The sequence below is a fragment of the Manis javanica genome, chromosome 4, assembly GCF_040802235.1.
Source record: "Manis javanica isolate MJ-LG chromosome 4, MJ_LKY, whole genome shotgun sequence".
In the NCBI taxonomy this organism is placed as follows: Eukaryota; Metazoa; Chordata; class Mammalia; order Pholidota; family Manidae; genus Manis; species Manis javanica.
This window is the reverse complement of record NC_133159.1, coordinates 149,500,241-149,517,288: the sequence shown is the minus strand read 5'-3', so window position 1 is coordinate 149,517,288 and position 17,048 is coordinate 149,500,241. Positions and strand designations below refer to the sequence as shown.

Sequence of the window (17,048 nt, the reverse complement as noted above, 5' to 3'; positions counted from 1 at the left end):
CATTGTGGAAAGCAGTATGGAGGGTCCTCAGAGAACTAAAAATAGAAAGACCATATGACCCAGTAATTCCACTTCTAGAAATTTACCAGAAGAAAAGACAATCCTAGGTTCAAAAAGATATATGTACCCCTATGTTTATCACAGCACTACTTGCAATAGCCAATATATGGAAGCAACCTAAGTGTCCATCAATAGATGGATGAATAAAGAAGAGGTGGTACCTATACACAATGGAATATTTTACAGTCATAAAAAGAAAAGAAATCCTAACATTTTCACCAGCATAGATGAATCTTGATGATATGCTCAGTGCAGTAAAACAGGTGGAGAAAGATTTCACTTACTTGTAGAGTATTAAAAGATAAAAACAAAGCAAAAAAGAAGGAACAAAGCAGCAGTAGACTGAGACACTGAGAAGTGACTAGTGGTTGGAGAGGGGTTGGGGCAGGTGTGAGAAAGAGGGAAGGGAATAAAGGGGCATGGTAATTCACAGAAGGATCACAATATATGTTGGTCACTAGCACGGTAGTACAACATGGAGCATGTAGTTGATGATTCTGTATCTTTCTACATTGATAGATAGTACCTGCACTAGAAGGGGTAAGGATTCAATATTATGGGTAACTGTTAAACCACTGTTTTGTATATTTGAAACCAACATTAGATTGTATATCCACGATACTTAAAAAAAAATAAATATAAAAAAGAAAATCAGTCTGTATAATTCATATCAACAGATTCAGAAATAGATGCATATAATTAGCACTCACTATAGGTAGGTCATATGAAAGGCAGTATAGCACGGAGAAGACAAGTAATAAATCTATAGCATGTTACTACACTGATGAATGGGGACTGCAATGGGGTGGAGGGAACTTGACAATATGGGTGAATGTTGAAACCACAATGTTGCTCATGTGAAACATTCATAAGATTATATAGCAATGACAAATTAATTTAAAAAAAGAAGTAGATGCATAAAAATTAGTTAACAAAATTCAACACACATTTATGACTAAAACAAAAACTTTAGAAAGGTACGATGGCTTGACAAATGGTACCTAAAAAAATATGATAACTAATACACTTCATGGTGCAGACTGAATGCTTTTCCCTCAGATTAGGAACAAGAGAAAAACATGACTACTTTAAGCATCTTTATTCAAAATTGTACTGGAAGTCCTGGCTAGATCACAAGGCAAGGAAAATAAGTAAAAGCTGTAGTTTGGAAGTAAAAATATCTGTATTCACATATGACATGACTGCATAGAAAACGGCAACGCATATACCTAAAACATCCTACAAAACTCATAACTAAATTTAGCAAAGCCACAGGATACAAGATTAATGCCTGAAAATCAACTGTATCTAGATACTAGCAATGAACACTTAGAAAATGAAAAATTTAAGTCAGAGAGAGAGAGAGAGAGACAATTACTGCATGATGTGGCTTATATGTGGAATCTAAAAAAACAAAACCAAACCCAGAGTCAATAGATACAGAGAACAGCTTGGTGGTTGCCAGAGGGAAGCGAGTTAGGGGATGAGTGGATGTGGGGGATTAAGTGAGAAGTACAGTTTCCACCTATGAAATAAATAAGTCATGGGCATGTGATGTAATGCGTGGGTAACACAGTCAGCAATATTGTATTAGCTTTGTAAGATGACGATGATAGGTAGACTTATTGGTGACCATTTTGCAATGAATACAAAAGTCAAATCCCTATGTTGTAACATCTGAAACAATATACTGTTGTAATTAATTATACATCAATAAACAGCAAAACAAGAAAAAGAAATTTACAAATCAATACTATTTACAAGTGGCAAATACTGCACATTTGCTTACCAGTAACATTTCTCCCTGCCCTTTCTCGTATCAACCCACACTATTATATAAATTGTGTGTCAAACAATACAGTCTACAACAACATCAACAAATTCTTTTTATGGGCCTTGGAAGGGGCAAAATCGTAACATTTTCTTTTAAAACCCCAAAGCCTTGTTGATATACTCATCTCTTAAAGTGAGGAGTCAACAAATAATAAAAAGATATGAACTTAAAGTTATTAAGGGAACTGATGGAAGAACTAGAAACTGTTCCATAAACATAATAAAAGGACAGAGGAGGGACAGTACTGAGATGGGAGGTATCAGCTAAACCTTTAGTATAAATACAGCACACACAAATTATGTATTGATGTAACTGAAGAAGCAGGTGAAAGAATTTTAAAAGTAGTGCTCTGAGGAGAGTGGATGGGGCAGGATGAGAAAGGGTGGGTTAGCTGTTATTTTTCAGGTTGAGCCCTTCTATATGATGTTTTTAAAATCACAAGCACACCACTACTTCACTGGAAACGTTATTTTGGGAAAACAAAAACAAAACGCAAGTCTAGGGGAAAACACAAAACACTGTTATCTATCAGCAGAGATTATATTGTAGCCCAGTTTCTCATTTGGCGGGAAATTTAAGGCAACAGCTCTTAGGGGGACATTCTTGAAAAGGAGTGAAAAGCCCCTCTGAACTCAGAACCGCTCAGCTCCGGAAAGTGTAAGTGGTACATTATAAACTCCCAGACTTCTGGTAAGTAGGCCGTCGTTTCACAGTGCTACTCAACAAACTGAAGACAGCCCCTTAAGGTTTTCACCACCTTTTACCCTCTGCCCCACGTGAATTCCTTTGCTCAGTCTTCCCCAGAAGCCTCTTCTCTTCCCTACACATCCTGGTAACTACAGCAACAGATGCAGAGCTTAAGGTGACGCAGCCAGCCCTCTAGCGGTCGGTACAAAAAGGCAATTCCCAATCCCGCCCACCAAGCAAGCAAGCAGGAAGGATCACCCACCCTAAACTATACAACGGCTAAATATAGAGTGAAGTGCAGAAACTCAAGCCGCTGCATTAACTACAAATCAACAGCTAGTTTACTCATGACTGTCTTTTAAAATGCAAGTTTGATAAGGAAAAGCAGGAACACAGTCCGCCACGGACACAAAGTATGCAGCCAAGCTTCCCACTTTGGGGAAATTTGCAGGAGTCAGCACGTCTTGCATGCAGTGGATGAACCCCACTCAGGCAAAACCACCTTCATGATCATAGTATCTCCCCTGCCAGGTAAGTACAAAAAACCCCCCGCTTTCTGGCACCTCCCCATGGGATTCCAAACACTGGACACCAAGGGTCACTCTCATCAGGCAAGCTCTACACTGTCACGAAACAGAGTTCTCCAAACTGTAGAAGCTACCCAGTAACAGTTGGATACTGGGAAATTTGCAAAAACTGTAAACACATAAATACAATCCTGAACACGGACTCTGAGCATTTTCCTACTCTGAGCAACTTCTGGTGACCTCACTACAGCTCCTGAAATCTGCAGGTTTGGTTGATGTGGTGAGCTAAATAATGAAAGCCCCACTGCCCCCACGTCCTAGTCCCTGGAGCCTGTGAATATATCTCTGGGGCAAAAAGAATTTTGCTGGTGTGACCAAGGTTTTTAGATGCGGGAGTACCTCAAATTATCCAGGTAGGCCTAATGTAATTAATTACAGGACTCTCAGGAAGGAAGCAGAAAGGCCAAAGAAACAGATGCCAGAAACGAGGTTTTAAACGGAGGAAGGAGAGGACTATGGACAAGGGAGTAGGAGAGCTTCTTGAAAACTGGTAAACGTAAGGTAGCCCCCCACTTACTTTTGACCTCTAGAGCCAGAAGCTGAATTTACTGGAAACTGGAGCATAATACATACCAGAACACCAATAAACATATCATATCGGACCTTGAAACAAAAAACAAGCCCTCCACAAGAGGAACGGTAGCGTCCAACACCTACTTCTGACCTCAACAACGAGAAGCCGTTATTTCCTTGAACTTAAGTGGGACCCAGAGCAAATTCACCACAGCAGCAACAAGACTACACAAGACCTTAAAACCGAGTAGAGAAAAACACAGGTCAAGATAACTCCTTTGGGTACGCGAGCAGTTACTGTACGTCCGACTACCCAATCCTGGCACTACGTCCACGAAACGTTAAAAGTACGCCACGAGCACTTCCCTTCGTACAGACAGAATCAGGAGAAAGCGCGAACGCAGTCCCCCACTACCACAAATAATGCAGTCGAGTTTCCCACATTTGGGGAAATCGCAGGGGTCAGCACATCCGCAGTGCAATGGATAAGCCTCGCCCTGGGAAAACCACCTTCGTGATCATGGTATCTCCCCTGCCAGGTAAGTATGAGGTCGTACGCGTGCCTGGCACCTCACCCTCAGATTCAAATCACTATGCACAGAGGGGTGCTTTTCTCATGCAGCCTACCGTTCCCCTTCTTTCTGGAATAAAGAGACTCCAGACTATTCCTAACAGGAGGTCCTCGTTTGCATACCGGCATATTGCCAAACTCTTGGGAAATATACGCCTAGTGTAAGCATGACCAGCAGTCACTGCGCTAATCTACATATTCCACACCCCTTTTGCTGATCTCATTTAGCGCGTCCCTTGCTCTCTAAGTGGTGTTCCCATAAAACCGAAAACACGCTCTACGGATTTAAAGGCAAACGTTTAGTTCCGTCAAGGGTTCGGCGCTAGAGACGTCACTGATGTTTGCCGCACTTCAAAAGCAGCCATCACGTAACTGAAAGAGCAACTCTAAAGAGGTGAAATTTGGCAAAACTACAATCTGTAAATCCAGTCCACGTATTACCAAAAACAAGTTGTTCGTTCAAAGCTTCAAGGTCAAGTACAAAATATGCTCGCTTTCAAATCTGCAGCAAAAAATCACCTTTAAGTGAAAGATCACTTGCACAAACACTGCTTCCAATTTTGATGGGAGCAAACTAGGGAAAAGCTCCCACAGCGCCCCCACCTACACACGTGTTTGGAGAATTCACAGGGACCCGCGCAGCCCGCGATGTGATGATGGCCCTCACCGTTGGAAACCACCTTCCTCATCAAGAGTGTCTCCTCTCCAAAGCAAAACTAAATTTTGTTTTGACGGGTCTTTAGAGCCTCCCAAGCTCGTAACTAAAAATGCACAAGATGAGCAGAATACCTGTCCCACAGTAAGCACAAAACTTATTACTTATTGTTTCTCACAATAATAAAAGTATACCTACTACTACTATGTATTTTAAATTAAAAACAACCCAGTTAAAAAGTGGGAAAGGATGTACACCCATGTACACAGCAGCATTATTCGTAACAGCCGAGAGGTAGAAGCAACCCAAGTGTCCACCCATAGATGGATGAGCAAACAATCTGGTATAGACATACAATGGAATATTATTGAGCCTCAAAAGTGAAAATTCTGACACATGCTACAATATGGAGGAATTTTCAGGAGGTGGTGGCTGCCACCTGGCTAGGGGAAGGGGAAGGGGAACTGGGGAGTTGTTTAATGGGTACAGTTTCAGATTTGTCAGACAAAGTTCTGGAAAGCACTTGCAAAACACTGTGAATACAATTAATGCTACTGAGCTGTACACTTAAAAATAGTTAAGATGGTAAATTTTGTTAGTTGCATTTTACCACTATTAAAAATTACAAGTTAGCAAAGGATATACATAGTTGCAATGATAAAATTTATTTGGCCATACTTACCTGGCAGGAGAGATACCATGATCACGAAAATTTCTTTGGCCAATTAAATTATATGAAAAGATTTTTAACTTCTCTTAGTAATGAGATAATCATGATTTAAAGTCAATTGTACCTCAGTAGAAAAGAAAAAAAACTGTTAAGGGCCACTGCTGGGTTGAAGGTGGGAAAAGAAGCCCTTATACGTTATTAGTAAAAGTGTAAGTGATACAAACATTTGGAAGTATGATACAAAATGAAAATATGCACAATCTGACCCAGCAATTCTACTTCAAAGAATGTTTCCAGAGAGAGAGAAAGGAAAGGGAGGAGCGATAGGAGAAGGGGAGAGGAAGAATGCCCACCGAGGCAGGGCCACAAACACAAGTGTCCCAGGGTAGATACTCAGATGTTCAACCTGTATGCCAGTCTTCTTAGTTTTGAGTATACTACTTAGCACAGATGTTCAAAACATTCTAAGGCAGGGGCAACAAACTTCTCTGATAAAGGGCCAGATAATGAAGATTTTAGGCCTTGCAGGCCACCTAACCTCTGTTGCAAATACCTAACTCTGCCACAGCGTGGTAAAAAGGCCACTCCTAATAAAGGCAACCAGTCCAGGGGCTTGAAGCAGCCCAGGCTGTTGCCTGAGGCCCAAGCGGCTCATGAGACCTGGTCTAACACCGTTTTATTACTTGCACTAGTCCCACAACAGAAATACCAAACAGAAACCACAAGAGCTTTTCTTCGTACAGACAGAATCAGGGGAAAGGGCGAACGCAGTCCCCCCACTACCACAAATTATGCAGTCAAGTTTCCCACATTTGGGGAAATCGCAGGGGTCAGCACATCCGGAGTGCAATGGATAAGCCATCTCTACTCTAGAGCGCAGTGCATCTCTGACCACTTCCCTGCAGCGCTGGAGAGGAAGAGCCCCAGGTCCCACTCTGAAACTCCTCCCCAGAGCAAGGCCTCCCCAGCTGACCTCACTTGTGGGTGACAGCTTTCGGGAGGGACCAGACGACAGGCTGAGGCAGAGGCTTCTGGGGGTGCTTTTCTTCCTCTTCCCCCCAGCCTCAGCTCGGATGTGCTTGGTGTGCAGGCCGCGGATAAATACGGCCTCTAAGGTGCTGCACATGGTATTGGCATCTCTGTCTTCGCTAGTCACCATTGTGTCCAAGGACACATACCGCTTGTGCAACGACTTCACAGTTCCCACTAGCTTCTTCTTGATGACCTCGGCTGTGCCAGACAGAACACGGGCCTTTAGAAGATCCTATGGCAACCCCTGGAATGTAACTCTGCCTGTCACCAAATACGTGCACACCCATGTGTGTATACATGAATGCATGTGTTTATATAGCAAACTAGCACATTTTATAATTATAGAAAACAAAGATAGAGCATAAATAAAAAGGGAGAATCACCCACTTATATCACACAGATGTACTGCTGTTACTTTTTACAAAGGTATTTTGTTATTTTTTTTAAACTGCACTTCAGTGAGCGACGGCCATATAAATCTTGTGTTTAAACGTTGGCTCCGTCATAGTTAGAGCTACAGGAGCTTGGGTGTATTCCATCAGGGACAGCGTTGAGGCTTTCCACCTTACTTACATGACCAAGATTCTGCAGAGATATTACAAGCTAAGAGGCAAAAAGTGCTGCTTTACAATAAAAACATGCAGAAAACAGGAGCACAACCTACATTAAGAAAGACCTCAGGCCTGGCAGTCAGAGGCCTCAGTATAGTCTCAGCTTTGTCAGTCAACAGCTGAGTCACCTCAGACATTTCGCTTGACCTCTCTGAGCTTCAATTTCCTCATCTGTTAAAATGAAGACACTGCTTCCCGATCTATAGCACCTTGACACAGGACTAGGTTTTTATCATCCTTCTGTCCTCAACACTAGGCACGTTTCCCGGAACATGTAAGTACCCAATAAATGTTTGTTAAATGAGGAAGTTATAAAATATACATAAAGTCCTTTGGAAATATAAAGACAGTTCTATCATAATATAACCATGTCAGATTTAACCTAAGTGTTTGAAAAAGACTAGAGAAGAATGCAGAAAACATGGTTTGAATTTTTAGGTGACAGGATTATGGCCATTTTACCGTTTATTTTTATTTTAGCCCAAACAGTTCTTTGTAACGTTCTTTGAAAATGTACGTGTTCTTTTTTTATAACAGCTTTTATGACATAATTTACATAGCATAAAATTCACTCACTTAAAGTATACAGTTCACAATAGACTTCAAAACAAAGAAAGTCACAAGAGACAAAGGAGGACGTTACATAATGATAAAAGGGTCAATCCAACAAGAAGATATGACCATGATAAATATCTGTGCTCCCAACACAGGAGCACCGACGTATGTGAAACAAATACTAACTGAATTAACAGGGGAAATAGAAGGCAATGCATTCATTCTAGGAGACTTCAACACTCCACTAATTCTGAAGGACAGATCAACCAGACAGAAAATGAGTAGGGAGACAGAGGCCCTGAACAACGCAATAGAACAGATGGACCTAACAGACATCTACAGAACTCTACAGCCAAAAGCAGCAGAATACACATTCTTCTCAAGTGCACATGGAACATTTTCAAGAACAGATCATATACTAGGCCACAAAAAGAGCCTCAGTAATTTCAAAAAGATTGAAATTGTACCAACCAGCTTCTCAGACCACAAAGGTATGAAACTAGAAATAAATTACACAAAGAATATGAAAAACCGCACAAACACAGGGAGGCTTCACAACATGCTCCTAAATAACCAATGGATCAATGACCAAATAAAAACACAGATCAAGCAATATATGGAGACAAATGACAACAATAATTCAACACCGCAAAAACCTGTGGGATGCAGCCAAGGTCATGCTAAGAGGAAAGTATATCGCAATACAGGCCTGCCTCAGGAAAGAAGAAAAATCCCATATGAGCACTCTAAACTCACAATTAATGAAACTAGAAAAAGAACAACAACAAATGAGGCCCAAAGTCAGTAGAAAGAGGGACATAATAAAGATTAGAGCAGAAATAAATACAATTGGGAAGAATAAAACAATAGAAAAAAAATCAATGAGTTCTCAAGAAAAAAAAGAGAATCTACTCACATAAACAGAATCAGAAGTAAGAAAGGAAAAATCACGACAGACCCCACAGAAATACAAAGAGTTATTATAGAATACCATAAAATGAGATATCACCTCACACCAGTTAAGGATCACCACCATCCAAAAGACAAACAACAACAAATGCTGGCGAGGTTGTGGAGAAAGGGAAACTCTCAACACTATTGGTGGGAAGGTAAATTAGTTCAACCATTGTGGAAAGCAGTATGGAGGTTCCTCAAAATGCTTAAAATAGAAATACCATTTGACCCCGGAATTCCACTTCTAGGAATTTACCCCAAGAATGCAGCAGCCCCATTTGAAAAAGACAGATGCACCCCTAGGTTTATTGCAGCACTATTTACAATAGCCAAGAAATGGAAGCAACCTAAGTGTCCATCAGTAGATGAATGGATAAAGAAGAGGTGGTACATATACACAATGGAATATTATTCAGCCATGAGAAGAAAACAAATCCTACCATTTGCAACAACACGGATGGAGCTAGAGGGTAGTATGCTCAGTGAAATAAGCCGGGCAGAGAGAGACAAGTACCAAATGATCTCACTCGTATGTGGAGTTTAAGAACGAAGAAAACCTGAAGGAACAAAACAGCAGCACAATCACAGAACCCAAGAATGGACTAACAGTTACAAAAGGGAAAGGGACTGAGGAGGATGGGTGGGAAGGAAGGGACGAGGGGGGATGGAGGGTATTACGATTAGCAGACATAATGTACTGGGGGGCATGGGAAGGGCTGTACAACACAGAGAAGACAAGTGGTGATTCTATAGCATCTTACTATGCTGATGGACAGTGACTGTAATGGGGTAGGTGGTGGGGACTTGATGATGGGGGGAGTCTAGTATCCACAATGTTGCTCATGTAATTGTAGATTAATGGCACGAAAAGAAAAAGTCTAGATTTCAAACTTATCCTAGAGAGCAACAAACAAGCCAGATATGCCTTAATTCTCCTTTCTTAGCAGTATAAAATCAGGAGAAAAAGCAAATCAAGTTAGCACTCCTTTGCCATAAATTAGGCAGTCCAGGTTTCCATGCTTGAGAAAAACACTGAATAACGGAAAAGTGAATAACAACAGAATAATATTTAGCAATAAAAAGGAACAAAATAGTGATAAATATAATAAGGTGGATGAATCTCAAAAACATGCTACGTGAAAGTAGTCATGAAACACTATTTGATTCCATGTTATATGAAATTCCTAGACAAGGCAAATCTATAGAGACAGGAAGGAGATCAGCTGTTGCCTATGGCTGATGTTGGGGCATGGGAACCAGGAGTAACTGCCAATGGGCACAGGGAAATTTTAGAGGGGGTTATAAAAATGTTTTAATCCTGGGTTATGGTTGGGCAATTGTATAAAAATCAGTAAACTATGTAGTGGGTGAATATTTTAAGTATATTATACCTCAATAAACAGTGCTAAAAAATGTCAAATAGAAAACAGAGCAATTATCTTTAGAGATACTTGTTTAGAGGCACAAATGCGTAGAGATGCCTGCCTTTAGCAGCACAAACAGAAACCTCCAGAACCTTGGAGGGGAGCTGCTCACACTCGTCTGCCACCATGTGGCCACTAAGTGGGAACCCATCCACTTTTGCATTTTTCCGATACAGGTCAAACCTGTTCACCTTGGCAGCAGGGACACCTTTGCAGAAGGGAGACTTTGCATATGGCTTGTTCTTGCAATACCTGTGACACCCGGTGGGGAGCCGGCCCATGGTGATACCAGGATCTTCAGTGGCACACTGAAGGGAAAGAATCTATTTTATGAACCAGCACTACTCTGATACCTAAACCAGATAAAAACCACATAAGAAGACTACAGACTATGATTCCTCATGGACACACACACAAAACTCCTTTATTTCTTTAAAGTTGAAAACCAAATTCAGGTATATACGAAAAAGAATAATACATCACGATCAAGTGGGGTTTATCCAAGGAATGCAAAGATGCTTAACACTAGAAACCATAAGGAATCCACCAAAAAACTACTAGAACTAATAACTGAACTCAGCAAAGCTGCAGTATACAAAATCAATACACAGAAATCTGTTGCATTCCTACATACTAACAACAAACAAACAGAAAGAAAATTAGGAAAACAACTCCGTTTATAATTACATCAAAAAGAATAAAATACCTAGGAATAAACCTGCCCAAGGAGGGGAAAGACCTATATTCTGAAAACTAAAAGACACTCATGAGAGAAACTAAAGGAAGACTCCAATAAATGAAAATCTATCCCATGCTCATGGAAAGGAAGAATTAATATTGTCGAAATGGCCACCCTGCCCAAAGCAATGTACAGGTTCAATGCAATCCCTATCAAAATGCCAACAGCTCTCCTCAATGAACTAGAACAAGTAGTTCTAAAATTCATATGGAACGCAAAAGGCCCCAAATAGCCAAACCAATCCTGAGGAAGAAGTACAAAGCTGAGGGGATTAAACTCCCTGGCTTCAAGCTTTACTACAAAGCCACAGTAATCAAAACAATGTGGTACTGGCAGAAGACCAGACCCATAGATCAATGGAATAGAATAGACAGCCCAGGTATAAAACCATCCACATTTGCTCAGTTAATACATGATCAAGGAGCCGTGGATCTACAATGGGGAAAAGTCAGCCCCTTAACAAACAGTGTTGGCAAAACTGGACAGCTACACGTAGGAGAATGAACTGGATTATTGTCCGACTCATACACAAAGGTAAACTCTAAATGGATCAATGAACTGAATGTAAGTCATGAAACCATAAAAGTCTTACAACAGAACGTAGGCAAAAATCTCTTTAATATAAACATGAGCAAATTTTCCTGGACACGTCTCCTCAGTCTAGGGAAACAAAATAAAAAATGAGCAAGTGGGACTATATCAAAGTAAAACGCTTCTGTACAGCAAAGGACACCATCAGCACAACAAAAAGGCATCCTACATAGGGGAGAGTATCTGACAAGAGGTTAACATCCAAAGTATATAAACAGCTCATATGCCTCAACACCCAAAAAGCAAATAACCCAATTAAATAATTGGTGGAGGACCGGAACAGACACCTCTCCAAAGAAGCAATACAAATGGCCAACAGGCACATGAAGAGATGCTCCACATCGCTAAATCATGAGGAAAATGCAAATTAAAGCCACAATGAAGTATCACCTCACACCAGGTAGAAGGGTCCTATCCAAAAGACAAGAAGTAACAACTGTTGGCAAGGATGAGGGGAAATGGGAACCCTCCTACACTGTCGGTGGGAATTTAAATTGGTGCAACCACTGCGGAAAGCAGTACGGAGGTTCCTCAAAAAATTTAAAATAGAAATACCATATGATGCAATTATTCAACTTCAAGGAATTTACCTGAAGTAAACAAAATCCCTGATTCGAAAAGTTATACGCAACCCTATGTTTATTACAGCACCATTTGCAATAGCCAAGATATGGAAGCAACCTAAGTGTCCATCAATTGATGAACGGAGAAAGAAGAAGTGGTACACATACACAATGGAAAGGTATTCAGCCATAAAAAGAAAAAAAAAAAAATCCTGTTATTTGCAACAACGTAGATGTATCTCATGGGTATCATGCTCAGTGAAATAAGCCAGGCATAGAAACACAAATACCATCTGATTTCACTTATGTTTGGAGTATAAACACAAAGCAGAACAGAAGGAACAAAACAGCAGCAGACTATCATAGACACTGAGAAGTGACTGGTGGTTACCAAGGGGGAAGAGTTGGGGTAGACTGGCAAGGATGATGAGGGGGATAAAGGAGCACAATAATTGGCAATGACTATATAAATCTGTCACGTGGATGGTAGGACAGCATGGAGAACACGGTCAATGATTCTGTAACATCTTCATATGTGGACAGTTAGTAACCGCCCTAGAGGGGGGTGAGCATTTAGTATTATGGGTAACTGTTGAACGACTGTGTTGTACATGTGAAACAAACATAAAATTGTACATGAATGAAACTTCAACAGAAAGATAATTTAAAAATTAAAATAAAAGAACACCAGTCTGTAGAATTCACCATATAAACTGATTAAGAAGTAGGTGCAGAAAAACTTGTTAATAAAGTTCCACAGCCATTTATGACTAAAAGAAGAAACTTAGCAAGGTACGATGGCGTCACAAATGTTATCTACAAAAATCCATACACTAATACACTTCATGGTGCAGACTGAATGCTTTTCCCTCAGATTAGGAACAAGAGAAAAACATGACTACTTTAAGCATCTTTATTCAAAATTGTACTGGAAGTCCTGGCTAGATCACAAGGCAAGGAAAATAAGTAAAAGCTGTAGTTTGGAAGTAAAAATATCTGTATTCACATATGACATGACTGCATAGAAAACGGCAACGCATATACCTAAAACATCCTACAAAACTCATAACTAAATTTAGCAAAGCCACAGGATACAAGATTAATGCCTGAAAATCAACTGTATCTAGATACTAGCAATGAACACTTAGAAAATGAAAAATTTAAGTCAGAGAGAGAGAGAGAGAGAGACAATTACTGCATGATGTGGCTTATATGTGGAATCTAAAAAAACAAAACCAAACCCAGAGTCAATAGATACAGAGAACAGCTTGGTGGTTGCCAGAGGGAAGCGAGTTAGGGGATGAGTGGATGTGGGGGATTAAGTGAGAAGTACAGTTTCCACCTATGAAATAAATAAGTCATGGGCATGTGATGTAATGCGTGGGTAACACAGTCAGCAATATTGTATTAGCTTTGTAAGATGACGATGATAGGTAGACTTATTGGTGACCATTTTGCAATGAATACAAAAGTCAAATCCCTATGTTGTAACATCTGAAACAATATACTGTTGTAATTAATTATACATCAATAAACAGCAAAACAAGAAAAAGAAATTTACAAATCAATACTATTTACAAGTGGCAAATACTGCACATTTGCTTACCAGTAACATTTCTCCCTGCCCTTTCTCGTATCAACCCACACTATTATATAAATTGTGTGTCAAACAATACAGTCTACAACAACATCAACAAATTCTTTTTATGGGCCTTGGAAGGGGCAAAATCGTAACATTTTCTTTTAAAACCCCAAAGCCTTGTTGATATACTCATCTCTTAAAGTGAGGAGTCAACAAATAATAAAAAGATATGAACTTAAAGTTATTAAGGGAACTGATGGAAGAACTAGAAACTGTTCCATAAACATAATAAAAGGACAGAGGAGGGACAGTACTGAGATGGGAGGTATCAGCTAAACCTTTAGTATAAATACAGCACACACAAATTATGTATTGATGTAACTGAAGAAGCAGGTGAAAGAATTTTAAAAGTAGTGCTCTGAGGAGAGTGGATGGGGCAGGATGAGAAAGGGTGGGTTAGCTGTTATTTTTCAGGTTGAGCCCTTCTATATGATGTTTTTAAAATCACAAGCACACCACTACTTCACTGGAAACGTTATTTTGGGAAAACAAAAACAAAACGCAAGTCTAGGGGAAAACACAAAACACTGTTATCTATCAGCAGAGATTATATTGTAGCCCAGTTTCTCATTTGGCGGGAAATTTAAGGCAACAGCTCTTAGGGGGACATTCTTGAAAAGGAGTGAAAAGCCCCTCTGAACTCAGAACCGCTCAGCTCCGGAAAGTGTAAGTGGTACATTATAAACTCCCAGACTTCTGGTAAGTAGGCCGTCGTTTCACAGTGCTACTCAACAAACTGAAGACAGCCCCTTAAGGTTTTCACCACCTTTTACCCTCTGCCCCACGTGAATTCCTTTGCTCAGTCTTCCCCAGAAGCCTCTTCTCTTCCCTACACATCCTGGTAACTACAGCAACAGATGCAGAGCTTAAGGTGACGCAGCCAGCCCTCTAGCGGTCGGTACAAAAAGGCAATTCCCAATCCCGCCCACCAAGCAAGCAAGCAGGAAGGATCACCCACCCTAAACTATACAACGGCTAAATATAGAGTGAAGTGCAGAAACTCAAGCCGCTGCATTAACTACAAATCAACAGCTAGTTTACTCATGACTGTCTTTTAAAATGCAAGTTTGATAAGGAAAAGCAGGAACACAGTCCGCCACGGACACAAAGTATGCAGCCAAGCTTCCCACTTTGGGGAAATTTGCAGGAGTCAGCACGTCTTGCATGCAGTGGATGAACCCCACTCAGGCAAAACCACCTTCATGATCATAGTATCTCCCCTGCCAGGTAAGTACAAAAAACCCCCCGCTTTCTGGCACCTCCCCATGGGATTCCAAACACTGGACACCAAGGGTCACTCTCATCAGGCAAGCTCTACACTGTCACGAAACAGAGTTCTCCAAACTGTAGAAGCTACCCAGTAACAGTTGGATACTGGGAAATTTGCAAAAACTGTAAACACATAAATACAATCCTGAACACGGACTCTGAGCATTTTCCTACTCTGAGCAACTTCTGGTGACCTCACTACAGCTCCTGAAATCTGCAGGTTTGGTTGATGTGGTGAGCTAAATAATGAAAGCCCCACTGCCCCCACGTCCTAGTCCCTGGAGCCTGTGAATATATCTCTGGGGCAAAAAGAATTTTGCTGGTGTGACCAAGGTTTTTAGATGCGGGAGTACCTCAAATTATCCAGGTAGGCCTAATGTAATTAATTACAGGACTCTCAGGAAGGAAGCAGAAAGGCCAAAGAAACAGATGCCAGAAACGAGGTTTTAAACGGAGGAAGGAGAGGACTATGGACAAGGGAGTAGGAGAGCTTCTTGAAAACTGGTAAACGTAAGGTAGCCCCCCACTTACTTTTGACCTCTAGAGCCAGAAGCTGAATTTACTGGAAACTGGAGCATAATACATACCAGAACACCAATAAACATATCATATCGGACCTTGAAACAAAAAACAAGCCCTCCACAAGAGGAACGGTAGCGTCCAACACCTACTTCTGACCTCAACAACGAGAAGCCGTTATTTCCTTGAACTTAAGTGGGAACCCAGAGCAAATTCACCACAGCAGCAACAAGACTACACAAGACCTTAAAACCGAGTAGAGAAAAACACAGGTCAAGATAACTCCTTTGGGTACGCGAGCAGTTACTGTACGTCCGACTACCCAATCCTGGCACTACGTCCACGAAACGTTAAAAGTACGCCACGAGCACTTCCCTTCGTACAGACAGAATCAGGGGAAAGCGCGAACGCAGTCCCCCACTACCACAAATAATGCAGTCGAGTTTCCCACATTTGGGGAAATCGCAGGGGTCAGCACATCCGCAGTGCAATGGATAAGCCTCGCCCTGGGAAAACCACCTTCGTGATCATGGTATCTCCCCTGCCAGGTAAGTATGAGGTCGTACGCGTGCCTGGCACCTCACCCTCAGATTCAAATCACTATGCACAGAGGGGTGCTTTTCTCATGCAGCCTACCGTTCCCCTTCTTTCTGGAATAAAGAGACTCCAGACTATTCCTAACAGGAGGTCCTCGTTTGCATACCGGCATATTGCCAAACTCTTGGGAAATATACGCCTAGTGTAAGCATGACCAGCAGTCACTGCGCTAATCTACATATTCCACACCCCTTTTGCTGATCTCATTTAGCGCGTCCCTTGCTCTCTAAGTGGTGTTCCCATAAAACCGAAAACACGCTCTACGGATTTAAAGGCAAACGTTTAGTTCCGTCAAGGGTTCGGCGCTAGAGACGTCACTGATGTTTGCCGCACTTCAAAAGCAGCCATCACGTAACTGAAAGAGCAACTCTAAAGAGGTGAAATTTGGCAAAACTACAATCTGTAAATCCAGTCCACGTATTACCAAAAACAAGTTGTTCGTTCAAAGCTTCAAGGTCAAGTACAAAATATGCTCGCTTTCAAATCTGCAGCAAAAAATCACCTTTAAGTGAAAGATCACTTGCACAAACACTGCTTCCAATTTTGATGGGAGCAAACTAGGGAAAAGCTCCCACAGCGCCCCCACCTACACACGTGTTTGGAGAATTCACAGGGACCCGCGCAGCCCGCGATGTGATGATGGCCCTCACCGTTGGAAACCACCTTCCTCATCAAGAGTGTCTCCTCTCCAAAGCAAAACTAAATTTTGTTTTGACGGGTCTTTAGAGCCTCCCAAGCTCGTAACTAAAAATGCACAAGATGAGCAGAATACCTGTCCCACAGTAAGCACAAAACTTATTACTTATTGTTTCTCACAATAATAAAAGTATACCTACTACTACTATGTATTTTAAATTAAAAACAACCCAGTTAAAAAGTGGGAAAGGATGTACACCCATGTACACAGCAGCATTATTCGTAACAGCCGAGAGGTAGAAGCAACCCAAGTGTCCACCCATAGATGGATGAGCAAAC

At 41.1% G+C, this 17,048-nt stretch overlaps 1 long non-coding RNA gene, 4 other non-coding genes and 1 pseudogene across 5 annotated transcripts in view; all 6 read right to left on the bottom strand.

The window, feature by feature from the left end:
- LOC140849107 (uncharacterized) overlaps positions 1 to 17,048 on the bottom strand; it is an 18,156-nt gene extending 1,108 nt beyond the window's left edge. The window contains exon 1 of the long non-coding RNA XR_012130671.1: positions 4,257 to 17,048. This is a non-coding gene — a long non-coding RNA (uncharacterized lncRNA). The remainder of the gene's footprint in view (positions 1 to 4,256) is intronic.
- LOC140849356 (U1 spliceosomal RNA) lies at positions 2,957 to 3,120 on the bottom strand. The gene has a single exon (XR_012131096.1). It is a non-coding gene; the product is annotated as a U1 spliceosomal RNA (small nuclear RNA).
- On the bottom strand, positions 4,065 to 4,228 carry LOC140849328 (U1 spliceosomal RNA). Its single transcript, XR_012131069.1, has one exon. It is a non-coding gene; the product is annotated as a U1 spliceosomal RNA (small nuclear RNA).
- LOC140849361 (U1 spliceosomal RNA) lies at positions 6,329 to 6,480 on the bottom strand (annotated as a pseudogene).
- Positions 14,760 to 14,923, bottom strand: LOC140849355 (U1 spliceosomal RNA). Its single transcript, XR_012131095.1, has one exon. It is a non-coding gene; the product is annotated as a U1 spliceosomal RNA (small nuclear RNA).
- On the bottom strand, positions 15,869 to 16,032 carry LOC140849315 (U1 spliceosomal RNA). Its single transcript, XR_012131060.1, has one exon. It is a non-coding gene; the product is annotated as a U1 spliceosomal RNA (small nuclear RNA).